Source organism: Spermophilus citellus (assembly GCF_964194105.1).
Source record: "Spermophilus citellus genome assembly, chromosome: 6".
In the NCBI taxonomy this organism is placed as follows: domain Eukaryota; kingdom Metazoa; phylum Chordata; class Mammalia; order Rodentia; family Sciuridae; genus Spermophilus; species Spermophilus citellus.
The window spans coordinates 83947607-83956800 of record NC_138187.1 but is presented as its reverse complement, the minus strand read 5'-3'; the positions used below and the strand labels follow the sequence as shown (position 1 = coordinate 83956800).

At 36.9% G+C, this 9194-nt stretch overlaps 1 long non-coding RNA gene across 1 annotated transcript; it reads left to right on the top strand.

Moving 5' to 3' along the window:
• The first annotated feature begins 292 nt into the window (after nucleotides 1-292).
• Nucleotides 293-5388, top strand: LOC308652087. Its single transcript, XR_014022729.1, has 3 exons — nucleotides 293-406; nucleotides 4217-4323; nucleotides 4912-5388. It is a non-coding gene; the product is annotated as an uncharacterized lncRNA (long non-coding RNA).
• The last annotated feature ends 3806 nt before the right edge of the window (nucleotides 5389-9194 follow it).

Below are 9194 nucleotides of genomic sequence, written 5' to 3'. Positions count from 1 at the left end.
CCCTCTTTCTTATATTTTCTTTCTTTCCCTTTCTTAGATTCCCATCTTGTTTTGCCAAAGTAGTTTCTTGAGTAAACTTTTCAAGCACAAGCTGGTGGGAAACCTGTGTCCTCACCCGTGTCATTTGCCCCTTCACATTGGATTGATCAGTTCAAGGGGGCAGAAAACTTTCAATTCAAAATCATTTCCCATAAAAATCGTGAACACATTGTTTCATCATCTTAGAACATAATTACTTTAAGTTTTAAATCTTTAAATAAGTGTTTTCTTTCAGCCATCTCTCCACTCCTCTTCACTTCTTAAGCAGAACAGTTCCTCCTGGCAAGACAGGGTAATCACTTTTGCTCAGAACTCCCTCTGAGAGTGCAGCATCTGCCTCAAGAGGATCAAGGGGATCACACTCAGGGTGAGAAGCCATTAATCCTCACTGTGAGGGACTGGAAGTTGGGCCTTTTATGGAATTTGTGACTCACTGCCCCAGAGCCTAAAAGATTGATTTGCTCCTTTTGGGTGGAACATAAGCTGGATGGCTAAAAACCTAACACCTTGACATTATTTTAACAAACCAGGGAACCGCATATTTCTGACTGGGTGCCAGTAAATGAAACACCTGTTTGGTAAATTGTCAACTTTCAGGTCATTAAAAAAGCAACCACAACCCAAAACCGCCTGTAACTTGTTTTGAGTCACACCGCAGAAGGTGAAGACAGTGAGTTATGAATTAACCCAAGGGAGAACTTGCTCACAGTTAAATCAACTACAAGAGGGATAAACTGCCAGGGTTATTCCTGGTGGAGATATTGTAAATCAGACCCAGGAACCTCATGGAGATCAGAGTACATGATCTGTTCTTTTACAACCATGAGAAATTGATGTTTGCAAAAACTAGAGCAAAGAAATGCTCAATGTATGCTAAATACAATGTTGTGGACTTCTTTGAGCTGCAGCCACAAATATGAGTGACAGCAATGATTTTGCTTGCCATAATACAAGTTCATGTTAGGCAGGTTTTAGTTACAATTACCTTTAGCTACTTACATTGAAAAATAAATAAAATATGGTCCTCTACAAACTGTGGTTGAATTTATTTTTTTATTATTTAAAAAAATTTATTAGTTATTGATGGACCTTTATTTATTTGTGTATATGTGGTGCTGAGAATCAAACCCACTGCCTCACACATGCTAGGCAAGTGCTCTGCCGCTGAGCTACAACCCAGCCCTGTGGTTGAATTTAAAGTGGGTCTCAACCACTTCAGCTATTCTCACAGTAACAAACTTGGCATCCTATGGAAATAACTAACACATGGAGGGCAGGAAACAATTAAAAGGCAAATTCCCCCACCCCCACTCTTTTTTTTTTTTTTTTTTTGTACTGGTGATTGAACCCAGGGGTGCTTTATCACTGAGCTATGTCCCCAACCATTGTAATTTTTTATTTTGAGTCAGGGTCTTGCTGAGTTGCTCAAGTCTTTGATAAATTTCTGGTACTGGCCTCAAACTTGCAATCCTCCTGCCTTAGTCTCCCTTGCTGGGATTATAGGCATGAACCACTCTGCTCTGCAGGCAAAACCTTATCTAATCATCCTGATTAGGCACAGACAGGGGCTTTTGAATAATAGGAAAGAGGTTTCCAGGTAAACGTGGTCTAGAAAATGTGGCTTTTCTTGTCTGTGGGGTTGAAGAAGACACCCTAGAGCCTGGTCCATCTCCCATGGCTCTTTTGTCTACTTCACGTACAGGTAGGAACAGACTCTGTTAAGAATAGAGCAACAGAGACAAAGTTGGTGGCACTATTAACACAGCTTGAAAAGATGGAGCCTTTCATTTAGAATTCTGAGGTCACAGCCGGGCATGGTGGCACACACCTGTAATCCCAGTGGCTTGGAAGGCTGAGGCAGGAGGATCACGAGTTCAAAGTCAATCTCTGAAATTTAGTGAGGCCCTAAGTGACTCAGTGAGACTCTGTCTCAAAATAAAATACAGAATAGGGCTGGGGATGTGCCTCAGTGGTTAAGGGCCCCTGTGTTCAACAAAAAAAGAATTTGGAGGTGGCCCCATAGGAGTGTAACAGTTAATAACAGGAAGTGACTAGTGCTTGGGCCAGCCGACAGTGAGGATAAGAGTTAGTCAAGGACCACCAATGAGGAGGGGGAACTGGCAGTCCAGGCAGATGGCTTTAGCCTCCTTGACTGCTGAATCAAAAAAGGAACCTCGTGATCTGATATAGTAGGTTTTATGCTGTGTGAATTTATTTTTATTTATGAAAATATCACAAGGGCTGGGGCTGTAGCTCAATGGTAGAGCACTGGGTTTGATCCTGAGCACCACATAAAAATTAATAAATAAAAATAAAGGTACTGGGACTGGGGATGTGGCTCAAGCAGTAGCATGCTCGCCTGGCATGCACGGGATGCTGGGTTCGATCCTCAGCACCACATTAAAAAAAAATAAAATAAAATAAAGATGTTGTGTCCACTGAAAACTAAAAAATAAATATTAAAAAAATTCTCTCTCTCTCTCTAAAAAAATAAAATAAAATAAAGTTACTGTGTCCATCTACAACTGAAAATATATTTTTTTTAAAAATCACAAGTTAAAAAATAAAAAGTAGTACCCATTCTCTTTTGAGGGGGATGTGAGTAGGGATCGGGATTGAACTCAGGGGCACTCAACCATTGAGCCACATCCCCAGCCCTGTTTTGGGTCTCATTGAGTTGCTTAGTGCTTTGCTTTTGCTGAGACTGGTTTTTGACTCGAGATCCTCCTGTCTCAGCCTCCTGAGCTGCTGGTTTTACAGGTGTGTGCCACCACATCCAGCAGTATCCACACTCTTATCACCCTAACACCACTTCATCATGCTTGTTTGATACCTTACAAGTGCTCTGCAGTCAGTTTATTAGAGATAGATGGCTCATTACCATCTAATAATTTTTATAGTTGGCTTTTTTTTTGCATATGATATACCATTGGCATTTTGCAAAGTATTCTACCAACTTTTGTTTCATATTTTTAAGCTTCTTATGGCTAAACGGTATTTCATCCAGTGGCAGGATTAATAATGTCTAACGTGTACTATCTTATATGCTAAGCAGAGTGCTCTGTGTTCCCAAGTATCATCTCATTTAATGATCTATGCTTTCGATGTAGGTGATAATATTCTTTATGTTTCAGATGTGGATTTCAGAGAGCTGTTGGTAATGCAGCCTGTGGTGGGCAGAGCTGGATTTCAAACCTTTTGGTTAGAATCCAGGTTCTGAACTCTTAACAAAACTGCTAATCATTTTTTTCCATTTGTACATTACAACTGCTGCCCTTTTTCTTTTGTTATAAAGAACCCTACAAAGAACATCATCCACAGGCCAGATGCAATGTAGTGTAGGGTGTTGGTGACTCTGTAAACAACAGCATTAGACTACAAACATTTTTGTGTGTGTTTTAAATATATATATATATATATATAATTTTTTTTTGTACCGGGGATTGAACTAAGAGGTGTTTAACCACTGAGCCACATCCCCAATCCTTTTTTTTAAGAGAGAGAGAGAGAGAGAGAGAGAGAGAGAGAGAGAGAGAGAGAGAGAGAGGGAGAATTTTTTAATATTTATTTTTCAGTTTTTGGTGCACACAACATCTTTGTTTTATTTGTATGTGGTGCTGAGGATCGAACCCAGCGCCCCATGCATGCCAGGTGAGCGTGTTACCACTTGAGCCACATCCTCAGCACCCCCCTCCCTTTTTTGCATTTTATTTAGAGACAGAGTCTCATTGAGTTGCTTAGGACCTTGCTAAGTTGCTGAGGCTGGCTCTGAACACGTGATTCTCCTTACTCAGCCTCCCGATGATATTGTTTTTGTTAGTCTGCCTGGGATTACAGGCATGTACCACCATGCCTAGCTTGTTTTGAATTTTTTTCATTTAATTTTTGTTTATTTATTTATTTACTTTTGGTACTGGGATGAACCCAGGACCTTGCACCCATTGAGCATATACAAGGAGTTAACATTCTGATGACTGTTAATGTCTTGTGCCGAGTGATTTTGAAAAGAATTATGCCAATTTATAATATGATTTCCAAATCAAATATAATTATATTACCTCCTTTCTTCATCTGTAAACTACGTCCTTGCCAGTATTAGTTATGTTTAGTTAAATTTTTGTTTTGTTAATTTAGTAGTAAAACAAAAACTTAATACTTTCACTTCTTTTATTATCAGGACCAATGAATATGATTTCATGTATTTGTCTACTGGCTTTGCCTTTGAATCCTAGATCTATGTCCTTTTCCTGCTCCTCCACTGGAGTCATCTAAAAAAATCAATTGGTAAGGATTTTTCTCATGGTCATAAAACTACTAACTGTTAGTTTTTGTTCAAATATTTTTCCTGGACTGTTTGCATTTTAATCTTTTTTTTTATTTTTGGCAAAATTTTAATAGGTCATATAGTCAGATCTGCCACTTCTTGCTTTTTTATTGAATACACTACTGTGGACAAAGTTATTTCCTCCAACCTCTTCTCCAGATAGTTCAAAAATTATTTAAATCTGTTTTCCTCCAGTCTTTCATTTGATTAAGCAATACTATCTAGGGGCTGTGGGTCTAGCTCAGTGGTAGAGCTCATGTTTAAAACTCATGTCAAAGGCCTGGGGATGTGGCTCATGCTCGCCTAGAATGAGTGAGGCACTGGGTTCAATTCTTGGCACCACCTAAAAATAAAATAAAGGCATGTGTCCACCTAAAAAACCATATATATATTTAAACATGTCAAGGCCCTGGGTACAATCCCCTGCTACTATTCTCTCTCCACCCTCACCTCCCACTTACTCCAGTTTGGTTTCTATGCCAAGTATACCAACAACATCTCTTCCTCTCCCTTTTCCTCATCATTGGCTTCCATGTTCTTCAATCCAGTGGATGAGTTCCTGTCTTCCCAGCAACCTCCCAGAGAGAAGAGTCCCAGCCCAATGAGGAGCTGTGTCCCAGATTGCACAGAGGTGGGGTTCAGCCAGTTGGTTTTGCCAACACTGAGAAAAAGTCATGGACAAATCTCTCCGTTTTCTTTTCCAGTACTTTGCAAATAGAGGTCTAGTTTTTCACACAGTGAAATGTACACATATTAATGTAAAGTAGATGAGTTTATATATATGTATTCCTGTAACCTCAACCCTAATCAAGATAAACAGCTTTCCATGAATCCAGGAGGTTCCTTCATACCCATTTTCAGCCCTGAAAATGACTCCCAATAGAGGCAAACAATGTTGTTGTCTGATTTCTCTCATTATATATTAATATAGCCTATTTTAGAATTTCATATAAGTAGAATAACTTAAGTATTTACTTTTTTGCACCTGGCATCTTTTCTCAACAGTGCTTTTGAGAACCATGCACTTGTTGTTCAGTGTACTAGTAACTTTTGTTTTATTGCTAGATAGTATTACATTGTATTCATATGTCAAAATTTGTCTCAATTGTTGATAGACCTTTGGATTGTTTCTATTTGGGAACTATTGTGAATAAAGCTAATGTAAAGGTGCTTGCAAGAAAGAAATATGATTTCCTTTCCTTTAGTTACATTCTCTGGTAGAGAATTGGTACATCATGTAGTAGTTGCACGATTTACTTATTTTATTTCACCTTATTTGGTAGGTGTATTTTCAACCTTATGAAAAAACTGCTAAGCTGTTACTCAAGGTGGTAGTACCATTTTACACTCCACTAATATTGTAAGAAAATTTCAGTTGCTCCACATCCTCGTTAGCATTTAATATCGTATGTCTTTTTAATTTTAACCATTCATGCATGGGAAGTAGCATGTAACTCTGATTTTAATTTGTAATTTCCCTGCTGACTAATGATTTTAATCACTTTTCTGAGACTTATTTCCTATTTGTATATAGTATCTTCTTTTGTGAAATGTCTGTTAAAATCTTCTGCCCATATAAGAATTGAGTTTTAAAAAATTTTTTTCATCTGAAGTACTTTATATATTCCGATAGAAGACCTTGGCTAGGCATATGTATTGCATAATTCTCCCAGACTGGCTTGCCATTTCAGTTTCTTAATACTATACTTTAAACAGAATTATTTTAAATTTGATTGTTTATCAATCATTTATTTCATAGTTAACATTTTTTATATCCTAAGAAGTTGTTGCCAACCTCAAGGTCACAAATGTTCCCTTATGCTTTATTTGGAGGTGTTTAATTTTACTTTTTGGTCTAAGATCCATCTCAAATTTTCATTTGTGACATAAAGTAGGGGCAAGGGTACATTTTTTTCCCATATGGATATTGAATAGTTCCAGCATAATTCATCAAAATGAATTTCCCCATTTAATCACTGAGGCAATTTTGTTGAAAATAAGTTGACTACATTTCATATACCTCCCCCTGGCCACACACAATTTCTAGACTCTTTATTCTGTTCTGCTGAGTTATTTGTCTCTATTTGTATCATATACACTGTCTCTGTAAGTAAGCCCTAAAATTGGGAGGTCTAAATCTTCCAGCCTGGTACTTCTTATTTCAAGATCAATTTGGCTGTTTTCATATTTTAGAATCAGCTTACTAATTTGTACAAAAATAACTTGAGAAGAACTTTCTTTTTTGGGGGGTGGTGGTGGTGGCAATACTGGGGATTGAATTCAGGGGCACTCAACAGCTGAGCCACATCCTCAGCCCTATTTTGTATTTTATTTAGAGAAAGAGTCTCACTGAGTTGCTTAGCTTTTGCTGAGGCTGGCTTTGAACAGGCAATCCTCCTGCCTCAGCCTCCAGAGCCATGGAAATTACAGGCTTAAGCCACCATGCCTGGTGCTTGGGAAGATTTTGACTGGGTTCATGTTCAATTTATAAGGCACTTTGGTTAGAATTGACATCTTCACAAATTGAGTCTTTAGACTTTCCTTCCTTCCTTCCTTCCTTCCTTCCTTCCTTCCTTCCTTCCTTCCTTCCTTCCTTCCTTTCTTTCTTTCTTTCTTTCTTTTGTACTTGGAATTGAATCCAAGGGTACTTTACCACTGAGTCACATTCCTAGTTTTTAAAATTTTTTTTGGAGATAGAGTCTTCTTAAATTGCTAAGGCTGGGCCACCACACCCTATTGAGTCTCCTGACTTATAAATACGGTACATCTCTCCATGTATTCAGGGATTTCTAAACTCTTCTCAATAATGTTTTGCACTTTTAAGGTAGAGATTTTGAATATCTCTTATGTATTTTTAAATATGTCATGGCTTTAATGTTTTTGTAGCAGTATTTTTCTTAAATTTTATTTACTGATAGCATACAGAAATACAATGCCATTTTTAAAAAAAGTGCTCTGTAGGTCCTATGATCTGGCTAAATTAGCTTATTCATTATAATAAATTTTTTTCTTGCAAATTCCTTAGGGTATTTTACATAAACAATTCTATCATCAATGAGCAAAGGCAGCTTTACTTCTTTTTCAAGCTCTTTACCATTAACTACTTAAACTTGCCAGATTGTGTAGGCTAAAAACTACAGTACAATGTTGAAGTGATGAAAGCAGACATTTTTGCCTTGTTCTCAGTCTTAGAGTATATTTGATATTTCAATGCCAATTACAATGTTTGAATAATGAGTAGAATTTGTTGAATCATTTTTCTTCATCCACAGATATGACCATATGATTTTTTCTTATTTATTCTGCTAATATGGTGAAATATATTTATTTATTTTCAAATGTTAAAACAATCTTGCATTATTGGAAGAAACATTACTAGGTTTTGATATATCGTCACAAACATTGTTTGTTTTGCTTTACTAATACCCTGTTAATATTTGCATCTTTGTTCTTAAGAGATATTGGTCTGTACATTACAAAATGCCCCTTTTTTTTGACTTTATGAGGCTAATATAATCTTGTCATCGTTTCTGTAGCCTCTTAAAGCCAGTTGGCAAAGATTTCTGCCTCCTCTCTTTCCTGGAAGAGTTTGTGTGAGATGGGCGCTGTTTCTTCTTCAAATGTTTGATTGAATTTACCAGTGAAGAGGTACCTTGGTCTAGAAGTTTCTTGATGAGAAAAATTTTAATGACATATTCAATTTCTTTCATAAGTATCAAGCCATTCAGATTCTATCTTCTTCTTTTTTTTTTTTTTAAAGAGAGAGCGAGAGAGGGGGGAGAGAGAGAGAGAGAGAATTTTTTTAATATTTATTTATTTTTTTTTAGTTCTTGGCGGACACAACATCTTTGTTGGTATGTGGTGCTGAGGGTCGAACCCGGGCCGCACGCATGCCAGTTGAGCGCGCTACCGCTTGAGCAACATCCCCAGCCCCAGATTCTATCTTCTTTTGTCAATTTTCTATCTTCTTTTGTCAATTTTGATAAATTGGGCTTTTCAATGAATTTATCTATTTTATCTGTTTTCCAACTTGTGGACATAAAGTTTTCATAATATTTCCTTCTTTTTCCTTCTTTTTATATTTTTGGTTCTGGGGCCTAAACCCAGAGCCTCATGCTTGCCATGCAAGTATTTTACCCTGGACTGTATCCCTAGGCCCCTTATTTTTCTTTTAATGTAAGGTATATAATGTATCCTCTCTTTCATTCTTTATCTTTATAATTTTTATTATTTATCTTTTTTTTACCCCCTGGATCCCTTTAGATTAGGGATTATAAAATTTTTAAGTCTTTTCAAAGAAGCAACTTTGGGTTTTGTTGATTTCCTTTGCTATTAGTTTTTTTTAAATTTCACTGATCTTCTTTGTGACCTTCTGTATTTTTTCCTTCTTTTTATTTTGAATTTAATTTGCTCTTTTTTACCTTATTAAAATGCAAACAGGGGGCTGGGGATGTGGCTCAAGCGGTAGCACACTCGTGTGGCATGCGCGGGGTGCTGGGTTCAATCCTCAGCACCACATTAAAAAATAAATAAATAAATAAAGATGTTGTGTCCACCGAAAACTAAAAAATAAATATTAAAAGAATTCTCTCTCTCTCTCTCTCTCTCTCTCTCTCTCTCTCTCTCTCTCTTAAAAAATGCAAACAGATAATTGGTTCTTTCTTATATAAGTATCAAAGTTATAATTTTACTTTAAGTGCCGCTTTGGCAATACCTCACAATTTTGAGGTTTTCCTAGTAACGTTCAGTGCCATTTTTCCCCATTTCCCCCTCTGATTTCTTCTTTTATGCATGTGTTATTTAGAAATGCATTTATTCCTTTGTTTCTTTT